This window comes from Neofelis nebulosa, chromosome 11 (assembly GCF_028018385.1).
Source record: "Neofelis nebulosa isolate mNeoNeb1 chromosome 11, mNeoNeb1.pri, whole genome shotgun sequence".
Taxonomy (NCBI): domain Eukaryota; kingdom Metazoa; phylum Chordata; class Mammalia; order Carnivora; family Felidae; genus Neofelis; species Neofelis nebulosa.
Window position 1 is genome coordinate 77,147,806 of NC_080792.1, and position 24,399 is coordinate 77,172,204.

Sequence of the window (24,399 nt, forward strand, 5' to 3'; positions counted from 1 at the left end):
CCAAGTAAAGTCTATCGTCTTCATTTTACAGATGGAGAAACTGAGGGTCTGGGATGTTTATGTTGCTTGTCCAAAGGCAAGGCAATGGAGAGTTATCTGCTTTTAGTCATGGTGACAAAGTGCGGGCCAGGAAAGAGAGGTCTAGCCAAATCGCATCATGTGGGTGGGCTCCCCGTTTCCCCTCTCCCACCACCACATGTGAGCCCCCCTTCCTCTCTTCCCTTGCTCCTAGGTGGGGCACTGGCTACCATGGCCATCCCTTGTCCTCAGAGTGGTGCAGGGAGAGGCAGAGCCCCCAACACAGGGCGCCTATTGTGCCCCTCCCAGGAGCACAGGCTCCCCATTGTCTGGAGGAAGCTGCAGGTGGGCTCCAGGCTGCTCCTGAAGCCCAGTGTCTATCATCTGGCTTTGATTGTCACCATTGTGCAGCCACAGCGGCCCTTTGTCTCTGACAGAGCCTCTCCCTTAGCCTGCCCAACCTTCCCCCACCCCGCTGCAGCGATTTGCACTTAGGGTGGTAGGGAGAGACGGAACAGGGGGTGGGAGAGAGCACTGGCCTGGAAGTCCAGAGACCCCGAAACATCACATCCCCTGAGAGGGACTCGGTTTCCTCCATCTGTAAAATGGATGGTAATTCCTGCCGAGCCTCATCCATATTGGAAACCACGGCAGGGGGATGTAGAGGTAACTAACTCTGTTAATCTCTTGCCGTGTGGCCTTGGGCAAGTCATTTGCCCTCTCCCAACCTGCTTCTACCTCAGGGAAGGGAGAACAAAGAAGACCTCGGTGTGAACAGAGAGAGCCTGCTCCTAGGAGGTACAGCATGCAAATGCTGGCCCCAGGTGTGTGCTGAGCCCAAATTGTCCTCTCCTTCGCCACTGGAGGCAGTGGACACCGAAGAGCTCTGTGCCCTGCCGTGCATTCTGCTGTTTCTGCTGCATTTCCAAGCCATCAAGTCCTTTCTTAGGCCATCTCGCGTCTCAGCACAGAGAAGTTAAGCAATGTATGTGAAGTCACACAGCGAGAGGCTCACAGCTCCTGTCCCCAGCGCCTTCTCCCCCCGGCACAGGAGGCTTCGGCCATGCTGTGGGGCGGAGGCTGGGCAGCAGGTCTGTGGCCAAGGCCGGTCTGATGGGGGCACGTACTCCTGGCCTGATCGGATGCAATCCCCTGGTGCCTGCGACAGGCTCCACTTATCAGAGCAGATCCGGAAGTGGAGGGGTGGAGGGTCCCAGAAGCCCCACAGAGGCACCAGACTTAGAAATGGCCGTGCCGGGGTCTAGCCCGGGACGAAGGGCCCCACTGCTGCTGCCTCTGAGGACAAAGCGGTGTTGCTGAGACACGTCCCCCTGTGTGGAGGGGTGACAAGGCGACCTGGAGTCAGCCCTGTCCAGCGGCAGGCACCCTGGTCTGTGTGGCCTCCGTGGCCGCTCGGAGTTTGGGCATGGCTGGGTGGCTGGGCAGAGTGGCTGGGGCTGCAGAGGTGGGTCCATCTGTCACTGAGCTCTGCCAGCACCCAGTGCCCAGCGCGGATTCTTGAGCCTGAGGACGCACGGTCGCAGCCCCTCCCAGGGGACAGCACCGCCTGGACACAACAAGGTCACCCAACAGTATCACAAGACACAGATGGATGGGTGTCGCACAGACACGTGCAGGTCACCCAGATGGTGTCACGAGACGCAGGTAGATGGTGCCACACAGCCACGTCCTACAGTCACGGATAAACAGTACAACTGGAACCGTGTCATCCCCGTAAATGCAGTGCCTGTGGCCTCCCCCGCATGATTCCCCAGGCACAGTATCATACACAGGGTGGGACATACCCCATTCGTCACACGGGGCACATGTGGCCACGACCTCACACATACCTTCACATTCTCCCTCACACCGCCTGTCCGGAGCCGAGAGGCCAGGACCTCTCAGAGGAATGCAGTCCTGGGTTTGAATCCTGGCCCCAGCCCTCCTTCTGTGTGTCCCCCTTCCCGGCCTGGGTCTCTGTCTCCTCCTCTGGAAAAGGGAGAGGGAACACCACCCACCAGGTTACTGTAAAGCCTGAGCGGAAAAAAAAAAAGTGCACAGGGTCCAGCAGAGGGCTGGCATACAGCAGGTGCTTAATAAAGGTGTGCAGAAAGCAGAGCCTCGGGTGAGGCACACGAGCCTCTGGTTGTCCGTGGCAGGCTCTGGACGTGAAGTCCACTGCATAGTCTCTGGGGGCCAGAAGCCCCTCAGGATCTCAGGGACTGGCCTCAGGCCGGGAGTGGCAGGGAGGGAGGCGGGGAGAGGCTGGTCCACCCACCCACTCACCCACTTCGAGCAAGGCCGAAGTGTGCCATGCGCCCTTAGGGGCCCGACCACGCCCATTCCCACAGGGGGAGGAGTCTATGGGCCAAGGGGATGTGCCCACGGGAAGCCTGTGCCCCCACTGACCCCACGCAGGAATCCAGGACCCCGGGTCCAAGGCTTGGAGGGCCTCTTCTCACGGTTCATCTGAGGTCCCTCCTCCCAAGACAAAGCCACCACCAATGCGGGCACCCTCAGGCCCAAGGGGCAGTCAAGGTATGGCCACTTGAGGGGGGTCAGGATGGTTCCAGGTTGCCTGAGAGGCTGGTGTCTAGATGTGTGTGACAATGGCCTTCCAGGCCTGGATGCAGCCCGAGTTGGGAAGAGAAGCCTGGGGGGCTGGTGCTGGGGCCCCATTTACACCCTCATCTGGACCCCAGTGAGTATCACAGGCAGGTCTGGTGGGGGTCTGGGCCCAGGACCGGACACGGCCACCCTCAGACACTCTGTCTCCCAAAGACAGCAAGAAGCTCGTCTATCAGGGGCAACTTCCTGCAGCCAACAAGTGACATTCCAGGCCTGGGACTCTGTCTAACCTCAAGTCCCATCAGGCTCATGGCTTCCCAGTCCTGCCATGGGATCCCCCACCCCCACCCACGTGACTGGGGATATCAAGCCAGAGAGCCCTGGAGCCTGCTGGTCAACCCAAACCTGGGTGCACAGCGGATGTGAGTCCAGAGTTGGTCCAGGAGCCCTGTGCCACTGCTGGACGGAACGGACGACTCCACCCGGCCCAGGGCTCAAGCTCATACAATCAGGGTCACAAGGAACCCTGCGACGCTCAGAAATTCCAACAGGCCTGGGTTCAAATCCCAACTCCACCTGAATGTGTGGCATCCAGAAATCTAAAATGAGCCTCTCTGAGTCTCGGTTCTATTGGAAACTGGAGATAAAACCCGCCTCCCAGGGCTGTGGTTGGGATCAAACGTAACCATGGCTTTGATTTCTGTCTGTACCCAAAGCCTACACAGACGTCCTTGGCCAGTCCCGGGGAAGCGTTTGTTGAATGAATGATTTTGAAAGACAGTCGGACAAGTGGGACGGAAGGAAGCCCTAGATCTCTGCCCAGCCCCCAGCTCCGGAACCCCTCCCTCTGCACAGCTGCAGCCCCTTCCTGGGGTGGGGTTCGGGGGGGGGAACCCCTGCCCCCACTCAGAGCCCCTCCCCAAGCCACAGGAGGCCCAGACACATGTTCGGAGGGGGCATTATCTGTGCTCAGTTGACTGTAAACGTTTAAGCGGAATTGACTGTGTACTCAGCCACTTTCAAACACAACTAATCTTCATCGGGGCGACGGGAAGTGAAATATGTTATTGTCGGCAGCAGTAAATTACCCGTGCCAGAGCCGGCTCGTGAGGCATTACGGGCCGTGGCCGGCGCACTCCTTCACCCTGCCGCCACCCGCCCGCAATCCATTACCACAAACGGCCCTGGTCACCTCCTCCCCTGCCCCAGGGATGTGGGGCCAGCTGCCGGCCACCCGGGCCCGGCTCCCACCTGCCCCGGGCAACAGGATGGAAAATGGGCAGTGGGGCTCCCAGATGCCCGGACAGGAGCCGTGGGAAGACCCACGCCCAGCAGATTCTTGGAAGTTGGCGACCCGAATGGGAGACCTGGGCCCAGACAGGGAAAGGCATGGGGTCCCAAGGCCTCTTGGGCCTCGGTTTCTGCATCTGTGAAACGGGGATTCATTTCCAGTTGTCCGTGTTTGCGAACCTCTTTAGAGAGTCTGGCTGAACGGAAGATTAACAGCTGGATTCTCACATCTGCTTCCGCACACTCAATCTGCCGCAGCACGTTGTTCTGGTTGACGTAGACGAAGAACACGAGGCCTCGCGCAGACACACAGCTCAGAAAACGGCAGCGTTCCGACCTCTCTCTCAGATCATTATGAGGGTTCTTTCTTTGGTACGGAAACAAAACTCCCCGCGAGGTCGGGTGTAACTTGCACACTCTGAGAAAGTAAAACCCATCGGTCTCTTCCGCACTTCGAATGGATCTTTGGCTGATCTTGTGACATTACGTATCAGCCATTGGGAAAATAGCGGTCGGCTTGAGTTACGCAGCCCTGCCAAACGTTGGCATATGTCGCCATACAGTATCAGAGAGAGAGAGAGAGAGAGAGAGAGAGAGAGAGAAGTCACATTCTTTTCAGGGAAGACTTCAAGTAGGAAGCCGTCAAGCCCACGGTGGCAGATACAAGTTCTCCAAAACCCTAATTTTTGCTTGAAAGTCTAATTTTATCCTGAGCAACAGATCGGTTGACAGGCAACTTTATTCATGTTTGAGAAAATATCTGCCACATACCGTTTGTCCGTTGGTCATCACTCCGCGTGAAAACGGCCCTCCGTGAAGAAAGAGGCCGGTGCCGCTCAAGACTCCAAAAGTCACACAGTGTTTTTCTGGAGCAACCCATGGTAGGGCAGAGGGCTTCCTGGCCATCCTTTCTTTTCCGTCACAAGGCATATTTAAAGGATGCGAATTCAGGGGGCACCTGGGTGGCTCAGTCGGTTGAGCGTCCGACTTCAGCTCGGGTCATGGTCTCGCAGTTTTTGAGTTCGAGCCCCCGCACTGGGCTCCCTGCTGTCAGCGCAGAGCCGGCTTCGGGTCCTCTGTCCCCCTTTTTCTCTCTGCCCCTCCCCCGCTTGCGCTTTCTCAAAGAGAAACATTTAAAAAAATAAGTAAATAAAAGATGTGCACTTGAAGGTTGAGATTTTTGTAAAAAAAAAAAAATCAATAAATTTTACTTTAATTAGGAGCGTGCTTAACTGAAAGAGGCTTTTTAACTTTTCACCGAGAGAGTATTTGGGGTAAAGAAAGCAATGAGCTCCATTATGGTTTTATGGTTTGGCGCCCGTGGCCATGACATTGAGGCCAGCAGTGTATCCACCTGTTACTTTTACGGCATCAGTGCAAACACTAACACAGTGAAAGAGGCTCATAATGTCTTAGTATGATTATGAATGTGGTTTTGGTCTCAGGGGTAGCCTGAGAGGGTCTTGGGGACCCCCAGAGGTCTGTGGAGCACACTTTGAGAATCACTGATTCAGGATGATCAGCCCCAGGGCTGCCAAGGGTTCTGGAAGATGCGGCTGAAAAGACCTCCGTGAAATGCCCTACCTCATCAGGTACCAGCATCCTTCGCCCATCCTCTGGGGCCTCCTCCCCATTCTGGGGGCAGGTGTCCCCGGTCCCATGCCCAGCTCCTCCCTCAACCCCAATTCTGAGACTGCTAATGAAAACCTGTTGGCTCCTTCAAAACCCTCTTCAAAGTCAAGGTCTTCCTGATGCCTTCCTGAATACAAGCCCTCGGAGATCATATGTCCCTCCTCTGACTCAGTATCTCCCTCCCAGCCTCACCTTGTTCCCTGCATGCTGCCTCCGACAGACATGGTCAGCCCCTGAAAGACCCAGGTGATGCTTGGGGTGCCTGGGTGGCTCAGTCGGGTAAGCGTCCGACTTTGGCTCAGGTCATGATCTCATGATTTGTGGGTTCGAGCCCCATGTCGGGCTCTGTGCTGACAGCTCAGAACCGGGAGCCTGCTTTGGATTCTGTGTCTCCCTCTCTCTGACCTTCTCTCTCTCTCTCTCTCTCTCTCTCAAAAATAAATAAACATTAAAAGACCCAGGTCGATCCAAAGGAATGATCTGGAAAGTGGGGCTCAGCCAATGGCTGGGGCTGATTAGTGACACTGGCTAACAGTGGTCAGCAGGCCAGAGGGCTCTGGGAGAGCCTGCTATGAATCCCAGAACATTAGGCACACCCCCAGGAGCTGAGCACCAGGCACCAGCACCCTCGGGGCGGGGGGGATGGGCCAGGCCTGGACAAGAGGAAAGAGTTATACGTTCTTCAAGGACCGACCTGGACAAAACTGTGACCTTAATGAATATTACATTTACGGTTCTTCTTGTTGCGTGACCTTTGACAAATCACTTAATCTCTCTGGATTAAGTTTCCTCATCTATCAAATGAAAATTGTGGGCCAGTTCCTAAAGACTCCTTACAGCTCCCAAATTTTCCAGGTCAATGATATTCATGGGCTAAGAGCCCATGATGTTGATATTTCAGCTTTGAAGGAGAGGAGCATTCATGATTTTTGGGCCACTGACAATCAAACGTAGCATGATGTTGACATTCAAATGTTGTGTAACATCACCCAGTGCGACTGCCATCAGTTTCTCATGCTAACGTATGAAAAGGCCCATTATGCCGACATCGAACACTCTATAACATCGGGGTCCAGTGCGAGCTTTGTACTGGTCATGCCAACAGCCCTGGGGTCCATAAACTGTCCCTTCGTGGAACTTTCCTCTCCAGGAGCCTGGATCCCCATGGCAGCCCCAGAGAGGGGCTTGGGGAGACTTCATCTGTCCCCATCCCCCAGAGTCTGTCCATTCTCTTACCCGAAGGACTGATGTTGCCTCAGCATAAGGCAAATGCAACTTGAACACAATCCCTGGGACTGCTCTTCTAACTGGGTTCTGCTTCCTCCCCAAATCCGTTGCCATAGCCCCAGTTCTTTTTTTTTTTTTTTTTAAACGTTTATTCATTTTTGAGAGACAGAGTGTGAGCAGGGGAGGGGCAGAGAGAGAGGGAGACACAGAATCCCAAGCAGGCTCCGGGCTCCGAGCTGTCAGCGCAGAGCCCGACGTGGGGCTTGAACCCACGGACCCTGAGATCATGACCTGAGCTGAAGTCGGATGCTTAATCGACTGAGCCACCCAGGCGCCTCACTGTAGCTCCAGTTCTGCACGAGTTCCCTGCTTACCACTTTCCACCTAGGGCTTTGCCGGCTAGAACCTACTGGTGGAAGGGGGTGGGCATGAAGGAGAAATCAAGGCTCGGGGGAGGGGGGGGAGACCCACAAGGGGCCCTGGGAGGAATGTCCTGGGACTGTGGCCCAGCCCCTTTCTCCGCCCCCTTGTCCTGAGCGGCGGAGGCCAGGGCTCCGGGCCGGGTGATACGACCTCCACCTGCTCAGACCTCTGAGAGACAAAGCCCCCCACTGGCTTTGCCTCCCCTGCCTTTCCGAGAGAAAGAAGAAAAGAAAGAAAGAAAGAAAGAAAGAAAGAAAGAAAGAAAGAAAGAAAGAAAGAAAGAAAGAAAGAAAGAAAGAAGGAAAGAAAGAAAGAAAGAAAAGAAGAAAAGAAAAGAAAAGAAATTCCTGCAAGTTGAACAATCCTTGTGTTGGATTTGGGAGATGTTATTCCGAGTGACAGACAAGGGCAATTATCTGCAATCCGCCAGCAGTTTTAGCCTAATTTCATTACTGCTGTGCAATTCTCCCTGAGCTGCTAGTCTATCAATGTCTCGCAGAACGGATTAGCGGGCACTTTCTTCATCTTCAAATGAATTTTAGCTGTCATGCCCTTGATGAATACAGCAGGGACAGGCGGCTGACCCGGACTGGGGAGTGGCCAGGGGGCGGCAGGCAGGCGGCCTCCGGGCCTGGAAGGAGGTGAGGCAGTGGGGGACAGACCAGTGAGGGGAGGCACAGGGAGGGGAAGGCACCTGAATGAGGCATCCAGCCTTCCCGGGACCTTCCGTGCCCAGGATTTAGGGCTGCCGGGGCCCATCTCCTGGGGCTTTGCACACTGTGCCTGCCATCCGGGGACAGCCTCCCAGCTCCCGGGCTGAGAATACAAGAGGGGGCTCTTTCCTCGATGCGCACGGCTGACCCCCCATCCTGCAGCCCTCTGGGTCACCCTGACACACCACCCAGGCTCCAGAAACTTCAGCTTGAAGTCAGCCTCCCTGAGACACCGTGGACCTCACAAGAGCAGAGTCCAGCATGGTCTTGTCACTACTGTGTCCCCAGAGCCGAGCTCATAGGAGATGCTCTGTCAGTTTTCATTGCAGGACAAATGATTCTCAGTTTCTCCGCAGCTTCGGTCGGGGCCTGGCGTGGGCCTGGCACATGGCAGGAGCCCAGGCGCTATTAGACGAACGCGTGACGTCACGGAGGCTGATTGGAAAGAGGGCGGAGAGAGGGAGGAAGGCAATGGGGGTCCAGAGCTCCTCCTATACGTCGAGCATCTCGCTTTGTGCTTTGACTTGGCTGACGTGGCCTCTCCAACGTCACAGTGCCAAGCCCAGGGCACAAGTCAGTTGGGAACTGGTGAACCCAGGCCTGTCCGGCCATCCTCTCCAACTCCCAGGGAGCACTGTTTTGGGAGCACTGGATGTGGCGTGAGATTCTTATGGACGGGGGAGGCCCCATGGAGAGAGGGGAGGAGCCCTGGGGAGAGGGCACGTGGGACCCTGTGTTAGCCACATGGAGTGAAGACCATGCCGGCTTAGGACTCCCTCGTCTCTACTCCCACCCAGAAGCCTTCTCCACCTCCCCTCCAAAAGCTTTCCAGATTCCCGGGACGGGGGCTATGGTGGGCTCTCCCCTTTTCCACCCGTCCCCGCGTTCTTCCCCGTGCCCTCGATAGCTGACCTCCACAGGCTTCCCCCCCCCCCCCCCCCTGCCTCTGGCTTCCAGGAGGGATCATCCCCTGCGAGGCTGGGAGGGGCGGAAAAAGGGAGGTTGGGGACACTCCTGCCCTGACTCATTGGCAGAGGCTGTGTCCCTTGGAGCCCACGGCTCCCGCCTGGTGGCACTCCCTCTGTGGTTCCCCAACTACCGGGCTATTGTAGCTCCATTTCTGTCCCTTCAGATCTAAGGGTCCCTGCTGTTCGCCGGCCCTGAGGGTCCGCACCTTTCTCCTCAGAACTCCCCTTCCGGAGCTCTCCTCACCTGTGCCCTCCGAGCGGCTCGCTGGGTCCCGCCAGGATACTCACGGATGCAGGAGGAGTGGAGATCTGGTCCATTGTGACAGCGGCCTCCGTTAGCCCCGCACCTGCTCCGGGCCGGGCACAGGGCTGGGCTGCGGGCGTCCACCGGCCCACTGAAAAAACTCTCAACCGCTGGGGCTCAGAGGAGGGCACCGAGGCCCAGAGAGGCCAGGAGACTGTGGGAGGCACCCAGCAGGGAGTGGGGGGTGGGTCCACCTGGGCCCAATCCTGCCCTTCTGACCACGCTCAGTTCTGCCCCAACCAGAACCAGTGGACCTTCTGTGGTTCTTCACGAAGACCAGATGTCCTCATTCACCCTGGAAAAGGCAGCCACGGCGGATCCTTTAAGCTCCCTCAGCCCCCAGCAGGCTGCCACATCAGCAAAGAGAGAAGACGGGTTCCCTCCACAGCGGCCGTCCCACCGGCCCCCTACACCCCCTGGGGAGCCTGCTCTCCTCTCCCCAGGGCTGCAAGATGAGGCTCAGATCTGTCAAAGCCGGGCTTCCCTCCCCATTTTCAAGTTCTGGTCCTTTCTCCAGGCACCTGGGAGACCCTCCCAAGTTTATCGATCGCCAGGGCAGCCTTGAGTCAATATGGTGCACTTTGCTAATTAATCTTTTCCAGATAATTGTGGGAAATTATTGGTTTGCGTGAAGCTGGGATAAGGGGCAGCCTCCGTCCCCGCCGCGGCCCAGAGTGGCTTCCAGCAGAGCTCAGGGTACCAGCCCAGACCCTCTGCCCTGCCTCCCGCGCCTTACTGGCCTTTCTCTACCTTGAATCGGGGGCAATGGGCCCTGCTCCCCCCACCCCCTGCCCAGCCCCCTTCCAGAATCTTCAGCCCAAGACCCCCGGGCCAGCTCTCCCAGAGCTGCCCTGGGATGCAGGGGAAAACACTAGGAGCAGGGCTGGTCCCAGGTGCAAATCCCACCTCCGGCAGTTACTAGCTGTGCCGCCTTTGGTGGGTTATTGAACTTCTCTGAGTCTCAGCTGAAGAACAAAATAGAGTTTGTCGTCTCCGCGTCACCGGGCTGCTTCTAAAGACAAAACAAAAGAAGGCGTTTTAACACTGATTTACCAGGACTTCCGCAACTAATGATACCGACGCCCCCAGCGGGGGCTTTGCCACATTCCAGGTACCGCTCAGAATGTCTGAGGGGGGCTATCGTTAGCCCCATTTTACAGAAGGGGAACCTGAGGCCCTAACGTTGCACAGACAGTAAGAGGCCGAGACTGAAATCCTGCTCGGTAGCCGGGATGCCGATCTTCGCCTCCCACGGTGTCACCGAGCTTGGCAGAGTGCCTGGCATACAGCCGTGTCACCGGGAACTAGTCCCCCACACGCCCCTCTCCAAGGCCAGGGAACACTAGCTCTGGGTGGCAAGTCCCCCGCCCCGACCCCGTCATCAGGCTGCGGTGGACGCAGGGCCCTCCCCGACGCCCCATGGTCGTTAATCCAAACTGGACACTCCTGGGTAAAGTCCCCCGTCCCTTTAGGGCGTCTCCCTTTCTCCCAAATGTCATTTAACACACCACCTCGCGGGGCTGGAGATACCTGTTCCTAATAAACCTCTAAGACTTTAATGAACTAAATAGCAAATTACTTTTTTATTCAAGAATGAAATTTTATCATATTCATAATTCATATTTTATTTCAGACATCTGCTGCTGATTACATTACATTTAACTAAAATTAGATGATGCTCAGAATGCAATTAAGGATCTGCCAAATTCTTCGGCCCACCAATGCCGGCGGAGCTCAGCGGGGGCCGCTAGGAACCTAATATGTAATTAGGAGCTATTTTCTAGCTGTTTTTAAAGTCTGAAAATTAGCCGCCTTTATTAATCACACAGACAAATATAAAGTGGAACCAACGCTCGCTGAAATTTCTAAAAGGGATTTTTTGTTTAATTATACACCACGGAGCGCTGTGACTCGTTCTGCATGTTGATTTGTTGTGCACTGACATTTTGACAACTGGTTCTCAATTTGTCTGTCGTAGTTAGGCAACAACAAAGCCGACGGTAATACTTTAACTTTCAAAACCTTCAGTGTGCCGGGGAGAGGCAGAATGGCATTTCTCGCCGCGGGCCCCGCTGCACGGGCTCTCGAAGCCACGGGAGCCGAGACACGGGAAGGAGGGCAGGCCAGGGCCAGAAGGGGCTCAGCGGAGGAGGTGGGCCGGGCCGGGAGGTGGTAACAGCACAGGGCCAGGAGTCTGGAGGTGGAGAAGCCAGCCCAACTCTGCAGCTCGGCTCCTCCGGGGAAAGTCTTCTCTCTCCCTGGGCCTCACTCTCCTCCTGGGCACCCAGAGGGGTTTGGCGTTTGAGATCTTTTTTTTTTTTTTTTTTTTAATTTTTTTTTTTTTTTTTTTTAATTTTCTTTTTCAACGTTTTTTTATTTATTTTTGGGACAGAGAGAGACAGAGCATGAACGGGGGAGGGGCAGAGAGAGAGGGAGACACAGAATCGGAAACAGGCTCCAGGCTCCGAGCCATCAGCCCAGAGCCTGACGCGGGGCTCGAACTCACGGACCGCGAGATCGTGACCTGGCTGAAGTCGGACGCTTAACCGACTGCGCCACCCAGGCGCCCCATTTTTTTTTTTTTTTTAATTTTTAAAAAAAATCTTTGTTTATTTTTGAGAGACAGAGTGTGGGGGCGGGGGGTGAGGAACAGAGAGAGAGGGAGACAGAGAATCTGAAACAGGCTCCAGGCTCCAAGCTGTCAGCACAGAGCCCGACTCGGGGCTCAAACTCGCGAACCGCGACATCATGACCTGAGCCGAAGTCGCACGCTTAACGGACTGAGCCACCCAGGCGTCCCCGTTGTGCTAACTTCTGTGCAGCGTCACTGAGGTCTTGCCCCCCTCTGGGAGGGGCACTTCTATTACCTCACTGGACAGAGGAGGAAGCTGCGCCTCAGTGAGACTCGTCCCGGGCACAGTGGGCGCAGCAGAACTCAAACTCAGATCCAGTTGACTCGAGAATCCGTTGTTTTAACTTCACTGCTGTATTCACCTGCCTGGCTGGGCAGCCCCAGGCAGGGGCGGCTCTCCGGGCCTCGTTTCCATCTGCGCAGCTTGGATGCGGCGAAGCAGCTTTGCAAGGCCTGGGGTTGCCACCCTAGCCAGCTGCCCTTGCCCGCTTGGTAACCGACCGTCCCACCTGCAGCACTGCTGGGGGCCAGGGAGGGGGGACGCAGAGGGGGTCATGGCACGGAGCGGGATGGAACTCCTGGCTGGGTCCCCGGACCCCGTGCAACCCCTGAGCTCGTTCCACGTCCCCTGGGCCAACACCCACCCACGAGCCCCAGGGACAGGGTGGCTGCCGAGGGGCCCATTCGACAACAATGACAACAATGACGATCAGAGGAGCAGACAGCTTTTTCCTGGGTGCCAGTGCGGTGTCACGTTACTGCCTGCACTCTGCCACAAATCCTATGAGGCGGAGTCACGGGTGAGCTGGGAGGCTCACATTCTGGGTTCAAACCACTCCCTCCACCTCCCGGCTGGGTGGCCGGCCTTGGCCGGGCCACCTTGCCTCTCTGCACCATTAAAGTGAAGATCCTGAGGGCATCCGGCTGTCTGGATTCTGGTGAGGACCGAACCAGGTAATGGGTACTCAGTCCAAAGAAGCCTCAGACAATGGAATTTACCTGCTACTACCCCATTTAACAGATGGGGTCACTGAGGATCGGTGGGGCAAAGTACTTGCCCTAAAGTACATATCGCTGAGCTGAGAACTGCACCCACGTGGTCTGATTCTGAATGCTCTCACCCCAGCCCCCGGATGCCTCCCCAGTGCCCACTGGGGAAGGCAGGAGAGGGGCCTAAAGACCCACCAAACTGGGCAGCCCCATTCGGCCACTGTGGTTATTTCCAGGGGCCCCCCAATCTCTCACTTCCCTCCTGCCCCCTGGACGGGGTACCCAGCAGTTTTTGGCGGGAGTCGAGGCATGGTGGAGCCCACCGTGGGGGTCTTCTGCCCGCGCTGCCCCCAGGCCGGGGAACCAGCCCCCACCACCTGCCAAAACCCGTTTTCAGGAGCCAGCCCTTCATCCCCCTCCTGCCCCCAGAATCACCTGATAAAAATGCCAACGGAGAAAAGGAGGTTTTTTTGGGTGACAATGAAACTGTCAATAAAATCTCAAATGTGGGGATAGGCAATGACTATTTCACTTACTCTGACAGTTGAGATTTTGCTGGGGAAGGAAAGTGACAGGCATCTGCTGACATCAACACCACTTCTTTCAGAGAACAACCCACGGGAAAGGCGGCCCTGGAGACCTGTGTGGCCCAGATGCCGGCTGGGCTGGGGCTGCTGCGTTGTCAGAGGAGTGGGGGTCAGCACGGAGGAGAGGCTGGACGCCTCGACTCCATCGGCTCATTGTTCGTCCCGTGACCTCCCGCTCTGAGTGCTGACACGCACCGGGCTCTGGGCGAGGGCTGGGAGCTGAAGACGTGAACCGGGAAAATGCCTGCCCTTCAGAGTGTTAGGCGTTCTGTTGTGTCCCTCACCAAAAGACGCGGCGAAGCCCTGACCCCTGGTACCTGTGAATGTGACCTTATTTGGTCACAGCAGATGTCATCGAGGTAAGATCAGGTCATCAGCGTGGGCCCTGATCCCGTGTGACTGGTGTCCTTATGAGAAGGGGAAATGTCACGTGAGACGGAGACACGGGGAGAAGCCGCTGTGTGGCCACAGACGCAGAGAGTGGAGGGATGTAGCTGTGAGCCGGGGGATGCCCAGGACTGCTGGCCACTTCCAGAGCCGGAAGAGTCAAGGAAGGATTCCATTCAGAGTCGTGGAAGGAGCGTGACCCTGCTGACACCCTGCTTTCAGACTTCCAGCCTCCGGAACCGTGCGAGAAAGTATTTGTGTTGTTTCCAGCCTCCCAGTCTGTGGCACTTTGTTATGGCAGCCCTAAGGCACTAATAGAAAAGGCATAAAAGACACCCAGGCCAACTAGGGAGTCAGCAGAGGCAGGAGACTGGTAAAAAAAGGAGTGTATCTGCTCCCTGAACAGAGGAGACAAATTGGACCCCCAAATCAGAACGTCCCTCCAGGCACCCTGCTTATCTTCCCATCGGTCACCACCTCTCCATCCGTCCCTAATGCCACTGCTACCTTCTAGACGCTGCCGTCCCTCACTTCCCACTGCCCTTCTCCATGCATTCATGATGCCACAGCTGGGGGACTTTCCAAAGCACAGCTGTGACCTGCCCTCGGGTGCCTACTTCCCACCCTGGCTCCCCAGGGCTCTCAGGATAACCTTGCCTCATGTTGGCTCCGGGCACCATCTGAACACCAAACCACCTGGGGCTTCTCTGCACATGGTCCAGCACTGCTCGCCTCAGTGCCTTTGCTGCCTAGAACGCCCTCCTCCACCTCCCAACTCAGCCAAAATTCTGCCCAGGCATCTCCTCCTCCAGGAAGCCTCCCCTGATCCCATCCCCACACACCAGATGGGATGTGTCCCACCCCTTCCTGGGCTCCCAGGGTAACTCAGAACCTGTTGATCTTTACAGTCATTGTCAGTTTGCTTATCTGGCTCTTCCCTGTGAGCCCTAGAGGGCAAGGATGGGTCTTGTTCACCCCTGGGACCCCAGTGCCAGGTGGTATGTCCCCTGGGTTCCGTGACCAAGAAGCATGCTCTGGGAAGCAATGTTGGCCCAGCCATTTAGACCCGGGCCAGACAGTCACTTGCTTGTGAGATCCTGTGAGATTGCCCAGGGTAGAGGGAGAGAAAGTGGCTTTGGGGCCAAAGGGTCTGGGCTTCAGTCCCACTTACCAGCTGGCTGGCCTCGGGCACATCACCTCATCTCGCTGAGCCTCAGCATCCTTATCTGTGAAATGGGAACAGTAAGACCTATTAACTTGGGGTCTGATTACAGCGATTATTAATGGTTCCTGTCATTATAATGACGATTAATTCATTGTAATTGTAAGATATCATATGGGCTTCCATTTCCCAAATCCGTGGGTTCCTCAAGGCCAACCTCCCCGACCAACTCCTCAGAAAAATGAACCATACATGCGCCCCTGTGAGAGGGTCCGCAGTTTCTATTTGTCATTTAATTCTTATAACTCTTTACATCTTAATATGTTACCCTTCCGACTGGATAACCTCTCTGTTACCAGCGAGGATCGGCCCTTGAAGGGCTCAACAGTGGCTGCGTAGTCAATTTGAAGCCCTTACTGCCCACTCTGGACCTAATACAAACCCGAAACAATCTGGGCACCTGAGCTGAGGAGGAAACTGCAGGGTAGAGACTGCAAACGGGGTTTGGAGTCGGGCAGACCTGTTTCCACCTGGTTCCTCCTGTAACAAGGCCGTGAGTCTGAGGACCAGCCGTTTCCCCTCTCTGAGCCTCAGTCTTCCCTTCTGCCAGATGAGCAGGTGTCTAACCTCAGTCTTGGGTTCCATCCAGCTCCCTTCCTTCCCGGTTGGGTGAGGTTGGGCATGCCCCACCACAACTCGGCCTTGGTTTCTGTTCTGGAGAATGGGGACTTCGCCCGCCGCAGAGAACCGTGCTGAGAAGGAAGAGCGCTTGTGCATGTCAAGCCCGCCATGGGGAACGTGTATAGGGACCGATGGCTGTTACTTTATTGCACCGCGTTTGATGAATGGCCAGACCTGCACCGCCCCACGGCCAGGGGCCCCCAAAGCCTGGTAAATGGAGCGAGGAAGGGGGCACAGACCGGTGCTGGGGGCGTTTCCTGTGCCGGGGGCCTTCCAGGCCAGCCCTTCAAAGGACTTTAGAAATGCTCTTTGTCTCCCCAGTGCCCTAGCTGCTGAGAGAGGGAGGGTTTGTGGAGGCCCCTCTTTCCCTTTGAGTGAAGAAAAGATAAGAAAGGAAGTGCCCCACCCCTTTCCAACCAAGACCCCAACCCCCACCCGTTCCCAAACCCAGCAAACCCCTTTGGAGGGCTGGGGCAGCCAAGTCCCCTAAGCCGAGCGGGGTAGCCTTCCCTACTGCAGGCGAGAGGGGCTGCTTTCTACTTTCCTCCTCCTCCTCATTCATTCATTTGTTCGTTCACTCATTCATTCAGAAAACCTCAAGTTCTTAAGTGCCAGGTAGCGTGTTCGACTCGGGGTGGACAGCAGTGAGAGAGACAGCCGTGACACCTGCCCTCAGGGGGCTGGCAATTTACTGGGGTGACAGGTGATGTAACAACAGATGACTGCAGGGTTTGGAAATATGTCAAAGGGAGAGATGGGAAGGGGCGGGGGTGTTCCAGGAAGAGGAAACGGCAGATTTCTGCCATCATCGTTGTCACTGTCATCATCATCCTCATGGTCACCGTCCCTGCTGTCATCTGCCCGGCCCTCCCTACGGGACTCGTGTAGCCCCATGAATCTATTTCCTGTCTCCTGTACTGGAATGCGAGCTTCTCGACGGTAGGCACGGGGTCTGGTTGGCCCCCTCCTCGGTGACTCAGACCAACGCCTGGCACAGAGTTGTTACGCAGTCACATTTGTTGAGCAAACACAGAGTGAATACGCAGGCACCGCGCTCAGTGCCCTACACCTGTTACCTGACTTAATCCCCACGTATCACCTTATGGGCTGATGGTCTGACAAGAGGCTGAGGCTCAGAGAGGTGAAGGGGCTTGCCCAAGGCCACACAGCCAGCAAGTGACAGAGCTGGGATTTGGACCCAGTTCTATCTGGGCTCTTTCCCTCTACTGCTCAGGCCTGGAGTGGAGGGGTCTGGGGAGGGGGCGGGGCTGTGCAACAGACAGCAGGGCCCCTGGCACCCCCCAAAGGAAGCAGGTCTGAGAGGGACGGTACTGTGGGCTCCATAAATAACCCGGGTCCCTGGGCCCCGCCGGAGGTTTAGCGGCCCGAGAGTGTGTGTGTAATACCAACAGCTCTAATCCCCTGTCAGTTAAACTGGATATCAGAGGAGACAAGCTTCCGAGCGGGGAGGCCTAATTGAATGGAATTGAAAAGGCAGAATGGGCAGCCGGGCCACGGAGGCGGGATGCGGGGCGAGCAGGCACGCAGGGCGGCAGCTGGCTGGGCCTCCCCTGCTCTGGTCTGGGCGGTGCTCCAGCCCCCCGCCGCAGGGAGAGGGGCTTGGGGGTGGTGGGGGGCATCACCATAGTGGGGGGGGGCACCCCAGCCAGGGCACTCCGCCCCCGCCGGCCTCCCCTTTATCTGCTGGCTCTGCCATTTTCTCTCCATTGCTGACCCTTTTTCTGTTCCCTCTGTTATCTCGAATAATGTCACTGCCTCTTTAGAATCTATTCATCAGAGCAGAAAGAAGCCAATGCTGACTCTGATAAAAAAAAAAAAAAAAAATACCATCTGTGCCTCCCGGGGAAGAGCTCTCAACCCAACCTCTGGCGCCCCTGCCCGCCCCCGCCACCCACCCGCCTGCCATTTCCTGGGGGTGCCGAGGGGTAATCAGATTCCGCCGGAGGCCGGGTGTCCTCCCACAGGTGGTGCTCCCACTCCCAGCTCACTCTCCAAAGCTAGGGGGAGACGGTCTCTGAAAGAGGTCTCTACCCCGGGCAGTTTTCCATCCACACAAGAGTTTGATTTGGCCATGTGAATTTTTTTTTTTTTTTAGATTGGTTTCTCTTTATTCGCTGACGATATGTATTTTATCCAAAAATCCAGATTCTGAATTCTCTTTAAAAACTAGAGAGGAAGGTTGGAGGACAGTGGGTCCACCACCCACAGAGCAACAGATGATCGGAGCTTGGAGTCAAGGCGTGACGTCCTCCCTGCAGCCTGATCCTATGGCATCACCAGTCTGGTCTCTGACGGCTTGCCAGTATGGGGGCTCTGAGCGCAGAGGTTCCCCGATGTGGTGCCGAGGGGCAGGCGGAAAACCTCAGGGCACTTTTCAGGGGACTGGAAACATCTTCAGGGCGACAGCAGACCGAGGCCCAGAGAGGGCAAGCCACTTATCTAAGTCACACAGCATTGCAGAAATCTCCCAACTTGCGGACCATGTGTTCCTCAACCACGTGAGGCAGATGGGGAGAGAGGGGGTCCTGACTCTGGCCCACCGTGCCTCCCTTCCCTGCTCCCTGTCAAAGCCACGAAGACTCCCGTATCTGTGCCCGCGCTGTTGGGCCTCCGGGGAGTAGGCTCTGGGCGCCAGCAGGAGCTCCAGCATGGCCTAGGACGAGCCGGGACACGTCAGCGGCCCCGGCCATTGGAATGTCCCATCTCAGCCCGGCACCCTCAGACGGTCCCAAGGCCTGGGTTCGGGTCCCGACGCTGCCACAAACGCACTGCGTCACCACGGGTCTCTGTTTCCGCATCTACAGAGTGGGGGTCCTTGCAGCTCTATCAGGGAACGTTAGTATCAGGGCTCCTATGTTGCTAACGGAGGTCAGGTGCTCAGTCCGAGGAGAGTCTCTTCTTCCAGGGTCACATCCCCAACTCCCAGACCCGTGACCGTCAACCGGTCTAGAGGCCACAGTGTGCGAGACACCTTAGCCAAAACCTGCCTCCTCGCCCTGAGTCCCGCCCGTCTTCTCCCTCCCGAAACAGGATGAGTCAGTAAAACCTAGCCTCACCTGGGGAGGAAAGTGGAGGCGGCCCGGGGCTGTGCAGCCAGACGCTGCTGGGGTCCCATCCCAGCTTGGCTGCCTCCGGGTGGGGTCACGTCACTTCTCTGAGCCTCAGTTTCCCCATCGCAGATAATAACGACGGCTCCCACAGACTGCACGCACCAGGCTCCGGGCTCTGTGTGATGTGCGTTGTTGCCTGGCATTTCCACTTGGCACGCAAGGAACCTGAGGCTCAGAGAGGGCGTGTGGCCAGCCCGAGTGGCTAGAGGTGATCGGCCACGATCAAGGCCAGACCTGCCTGACCCCAGAGCCATAAAATAGTGATCACTGAGGAGAGCCGTACTCTTCTTCTTCTCAGTAGAAGAGTAAAAGGGGCATGAGGGCAAAGCTCCAGGCACAGGAGGGCACTATTATTTCTATGGATAGGGAAACTGAGGCCCAGAGAGGGCGAGATACCTGCCTAAGCTCCCACAGCAAGCCGCCTTGGTTTTCTCCTCACAGCTGGGGTGTCAGAGGAAGGGCACTGTATTTGGAATCCAGAGGGCCCATCAAGGCATACCTTCCGCCTCTGCTGACTTCATGGCTCACAGCAGGGACCCCCCTCACCCTGGGCTTCAGTCTCCTGTAAAACGGGGCCCCCGCGCTTTCCTCAGAGGCTTTGCGGTATAGGTGGAGGGCAGCGGGGTGAAGGCACACAGAGCCACAGGCCGGCATGTCCGGGAGGGCAGGGGCAGCCCTACCAGTCACTGTCTTCCCAGAGCTTCGCCCAGCTCCTGGCACTTACTAGGTGCACATTTAGTATTTGCTGAATGAATAGCATCCAGGGGCCCAGGGCCAGCGCCTGCCTGCAACCTTGGGCAGTCGTGGGGAGGAGGGCAGCTCCTTTGTCTCCAGGCAGGGAGGATGCCCGGGAGGCCCGAGGGGTCAGGTTCATCCCAGGTGCCCCCATCAGCATTCAGGTGATTCCTTCGCCTCAGCGAGTACATTATGCAAATGCCTCGAAATGGATGTTTTCCTTATCAGATTTAAAACACTGTATGAGAACAGACTCAGTTAATCTCCTGAGCCGGGGAGGGGGTTTGGCAGAGCAGCCTGTGATAGAGGCCCGATTCCCGTCTCTTCCCCTGTGTGTGTGGTTAGGCAGCTCCCCTCTCTGGTAGCCCACGAGGGTGGTGAGGATTGCGGCATTTGGGCCCTCCCCCATCTCTCCCTGTTGCCGGGAGGGGGTTGAGGGGCAGCCCAGGAGGACAGGAAGGGCCTTTCTCTGTCCCTCGGGCTGTGGCCCCCCCTCCCCGGTTTAAAGGAAGAAGCACACCCCCTAGGGCCTCCCACGGGGCCATTTCCCTGCAGCCGCATTTGTCGGTTTTACGGTGGGGAAAGAGAGTAAGACTGAATGGCTCAGGTTTGATTTACTAGCTTGAGCCAGCGTACTCGGGGCCCAGCGCCCCTGGCCCTCAGTCTGCTGTGCAGGATGGCCTCTGAGCCCCCACTGGCAGGTGCAGACCTCTCTCCCTTCAGTGAACAAAGACAGGCGGGGGCCGACCGTGCGGGGAGGGAGGTGGTGTCCAGCCTGATGGATGGCGTTCAAGGCTGGCCCTCTTTGGTCCGAGGCCTTAGGCGAGTCACTGGACTTCTCTCTGGGGGAGTGTGTGTCTGCTTCTCTGCGAAACGGGAGAATTTCCCCGGGCCCGCAATCCAAGCGGCTCTAAACCCCAGAAGCTCAAATTCATCTGGAAGCACAGCCAACATGGGCGATCTTTACCCTCTCCACACCTTTACCTCCGGATTCTCCATCCACAGAACACAGGGTGTCTGTCCCTAAAAACCGCAAATTCGTCACATTTGGCCCCCTGGGGCTCAGATAAGGGCCTGTGGTCCTCCTTCACCTGTGGGAATCAGTGATTGAGACGCCTGAGGGGTTTAGCATACAGCCTGGCATTTTGCATTTGAGGAAACTGAGGCCCCGAGGGAAGTAAGTCCCTGCCCCAGGCTGTGAAGTGGGCAGGTGAGACGGATCTCTGGACCCCAGGTAACGGTGCTCTTCCTGTGATGCCCCAGCGGGGAGGAGAAAACCAAAAGGTGGCCCACCCTGTGACCCTGGGCAGGTCTGTTGCCCTCTCTGGGTCTCAGTTTCCCATCAAGAGCAAGTGAGACACCGGACTGTGTGATTTCCGAGGGTCCCCCTGACCCTGACACTTTTGGATTCTAATTACAAACACCTGGCTGGCGACGGAGACTAGTGCCTCTGCTTCAGAGAAGCCTTTTGAGAAGACACAGGTGTGGTTCTTGTTCAACCCAGGGCCCAGTTTTCAGGGGACGGTGGCTCTCCTGAGACGGGAGAACCCGTAGCGCTCTTCGGCAACACGGTCACTTTGCCGGTTGGCTGTGTTGGCCGGACCACAGGGGGTCCAAGCTGTGGGCAGCAAGGACGGCCGAGGGGGCAGCGGGGGTGAGCTGAGCCAGTGCCTCCAGGGCAGAAGTGACATCTCCGTTCTGACAACTAGGCAGGGAATGGACAGGGGGCTTTGGGAAGTCCCTGGTCATCTCCTGGAGAACAGTGCACAAGAGGGGCTCTGAACTCACAAACATCTGGCTTCAAATCCCGCTCTGTCGCTTGCTTGCTCTGTGGCCCAGGGCAAGTCACTTCCCTTCCCTGGGCCTCCGTTTACTCATCAACAGAATGGGGACAAGGGCGATACCTACCTCACTGACCCGAGTGGGTTCACAGGGATAAGGCAAACAGCACCAGGCACCACGCTGGGCGTATAGCAGGTGCTCAGGAAGGCCGGCTGTTAGCAATTCAGGAGCTGACCGGGAGGGGCCACCGGGAGGGGCTGGACTCTGATGGACAATGCAGACGATGGGACGTTCTGCAGGATAGCCGGCCAGGCCTCTTGAGTAAACCGTGTTATGGAGGAAAAAAAAAAGGGGGGGGGGTGAGAATTTAGGGCCATAACAGCCAGATGTGTGGTCCCAGACAGGATCCTGGACATTTGGGGGACAATTAGGAGGAAATGTGACTGTGGCCTGGGAATTAGGGTACAAACATACTGTAGGCATGTTGCTTTACCCCTCTGGGCCTCCGTTTCCTCATCTAAGACAGTGACTGGGCCTGGCACACAGTAGGGTGCTAAGAGACAGCCAAGGGGCTGGGCCCGACCAGCTGAAAGCCAGCAAAGGCTGGGGAAGGGGGTGCCTGCTCGGTGCTGTACCCCAAGCTAGGCGCCTTACCAAAAGCTCTTGACAGGGAGCTGAAAGAAAAACAGAGTCCTGGAGAGGCAAAGGGGCTGGCCCAAGCACCCTGGGATGGCCAGCGGGGGCCTGACCGTGTGCCGACCCACAGCCACCTCCCCTAACTCGACAGGCTTCTAGCCGTCCGCCAGGAGAAAATCCTCCCCAACAGAGAGCACAGGCGCAGACCACAGCAGCTACTCTGTCTGCCGTGAGTCACAATATTTGCTGCCTGTCTCCCAACGTGAGACCTCTGCCAGACCCAGGGAATTGTGAACTTCAGGCCGTATGGGTGGGTGTTAACTCCACGGTAGGCTGCAGAGGCTGGGAGCGGCTCCAAATGCTGACTTGAGAAACTGCTGGCAAAGAGGGCGCTGGTGTTTAGGTGACCACCTCTCCCGGGAGGGGGCCGGCAGGGAGGCTGGAAAGCCAGCGGGCGTTGGCCGGGTTTCTCCAGCAGCGACCCCCGGGGTCTCAATCCAGGCGGTTTGGACACACTGGGCTGGGCCCTTCTACCGGACTCTGGGCACCGTTCTGAAATGTCTGGGCTCTCTCTGAGAGACACTCCATTTTTTGGCACAGGACAGTGGTAACAACGGGAATTCACAAGCACCTACTATGTGCCAGGCACGGTACCAAGGAAGTGACGTGCACTTTCTCACTCGGTCTTCGTGAGACTTATCACGTGGGTATTACTATTATTTCCCCCTTCCAGATGCGGAGACTGTGGCCTCCAGAGGTGGCCTGGCTTGCCTGAGGCCACGCAGCCGATGGGCGGTAGAGGTGAACAGAAACCCAGGCAGAGCTGAGCTGTCCAGCACCAACACGGTGTGCTTAATCGACCTTTGGGGTCACTAGTTCAGTGTCCTCAGCCTTGGCCCCGCATTAGAAGAATCACCTGGGGGCTTTTGCAAAACACCCAAGACTGTGGAGATTAGTTAAATCAGAACACTGGGGAGGAGGTGGGCATGCCAGGGTGGGGGTGGGGTGGAGAGGCTGAGGTGCAGCTGGGAGCGAGATCTACTTCTGCAGGCGAGGACGAGGGTGATGGGGTGATGCTCCCTGCGAGTGCAAACTGTCTACACACGTAATAGAAAAGGCCAGTGGCCAGGAATGGGTGCCACTAGGCCCTTAGGGTGGCTTATGGTGGTGGCTGGGGTGAGGCTGTGCTGGCCAAGGCATGCAGGTGGCTGCTTCACGGAGTCATGAGCAACGGGCTGCCTTCTGCTCCAGGAGTGACACATTGTCCCCAGGGAGGGAGGAGGAGGGAGGGTCTCAAGGAAGCAGGTAGGTTCTGGGGGCCTCAGCTTCTGGACACCCACCATGGGCATCTCTGGGCGCCCCGGGGAGCTCCCAGGCTGGCCTCCTGCAGTGTGGAAATGCTGACAACCAGTATCCCCGAGAAAGCACCTTTCAGCCCCGGCTGCTTATTCAAATCGTGTGGGGAACTTTCAAAAACACAGAGGCCCTGGCTCTGCTCTGACCAAGTACATCAGAACCCAGAGGAAATAATGAGCCCAAGCATGGAAAGCAGCAAGAATTGCAACGAACCTGGGTCCACACAGTAGCACGCAGGGGCTGAAGGCAGGCGCTACAGGCAGGTCGTCTGAGTGGGAAGCCTGCCTCTGATGCGTGCGGACTAGCTGTGTGGCCTTGGCTGAGTTACTCAACCTTTCTGAGCTTCAGTTTCCCGATCTGTCAGATGGGGCTGAGACCAGCAGTTATTCTCCAAGACTGGGGCAGATTAAAAGAGGTGATGTCCATAGGGTTTAGAACAGGGCCTGGCACATGGTCAGTGCTCAGGATTAGTATTACTGACTTATGCATTATTTGTGTTTTGAAGAGACACCGGTAACCCCGATCAGTGATGCCGAGGCAGGCATCCTTCATATTGCCCTCACGTCCCTGGCAGTGACCCCTGGCACAGCCCGAGAGGCCTGGCATGGTGGGGGGAGGGGAAGCGCAGAGCTCAGACCTGCTCTACGGGCCAGCTCCCACTCACCCTCCCCGTGAACACCCTGGGAAAGGCACCCGCTGCCCCCTAGTGGCCAAGGGCAGAAGCGCAGGGCCATTTTGCCCAAGTCGCGAAATCCCTGCCCAGCCCCCACCTTCTGCGTGCTGCCTGCAGGTCCCTGGCTGCTGGAGCTATACTTGACAATGTGCTAGCTACAAGAGCTTTTTGATGGATTCTGCCATTTCAGAAGGATATCTGACTGGTAATATAAAGTTCAAATAGGGCCAGGCAGGTGCCAGGCACTAGGCTACAAACCCCTCGTGTCTTTTTTCCCCACCCAGTGAACTTCAGAAAAAAGGAAGATTCCAGGACTTACAGGTTGGTTTTTGTTTCCAGGGCTAACAAAAATCTGTGGATTTGTGACTGCTCATGACTCCAGGTGCTAGGAAGCTTAAAATCCCCCTTCTGGAAAAGCACGTAGGTCGTTCTGAACGACCAGGGCCATCTAGGAAAACCCCACCCTGGGGCGCCTGGGTGGCGCAGTCGGTTAAGCGTCCGACT

The 24,399-nt window shown here is 56.8% G+C and overlaps 1 long non-coding RNA gene across 1 annotated transcript; it reads right to left on the minus strand.

Moving 5' to 3' along the window:
- Positions 1–9,512: 9,512 nt before the first annotated feature.
- Positions 9,513–24,356, minus strand: LOC131489166 (uncharacterized). The gene is made up of 3 exons (XR_009250417.1): positions 21,357–24,356; positions 12,011–14,965; positions 9,513–10,155 (listed from the first exon to the last, which is right to left on the minus strand). It is a non-coding gene; the product is annotated as an uncharacterized LOC131489166 (long non-coding RNA).
- Between the last annotated feature and the right edge of the window lie 43 nt (positions 24,357–24,399).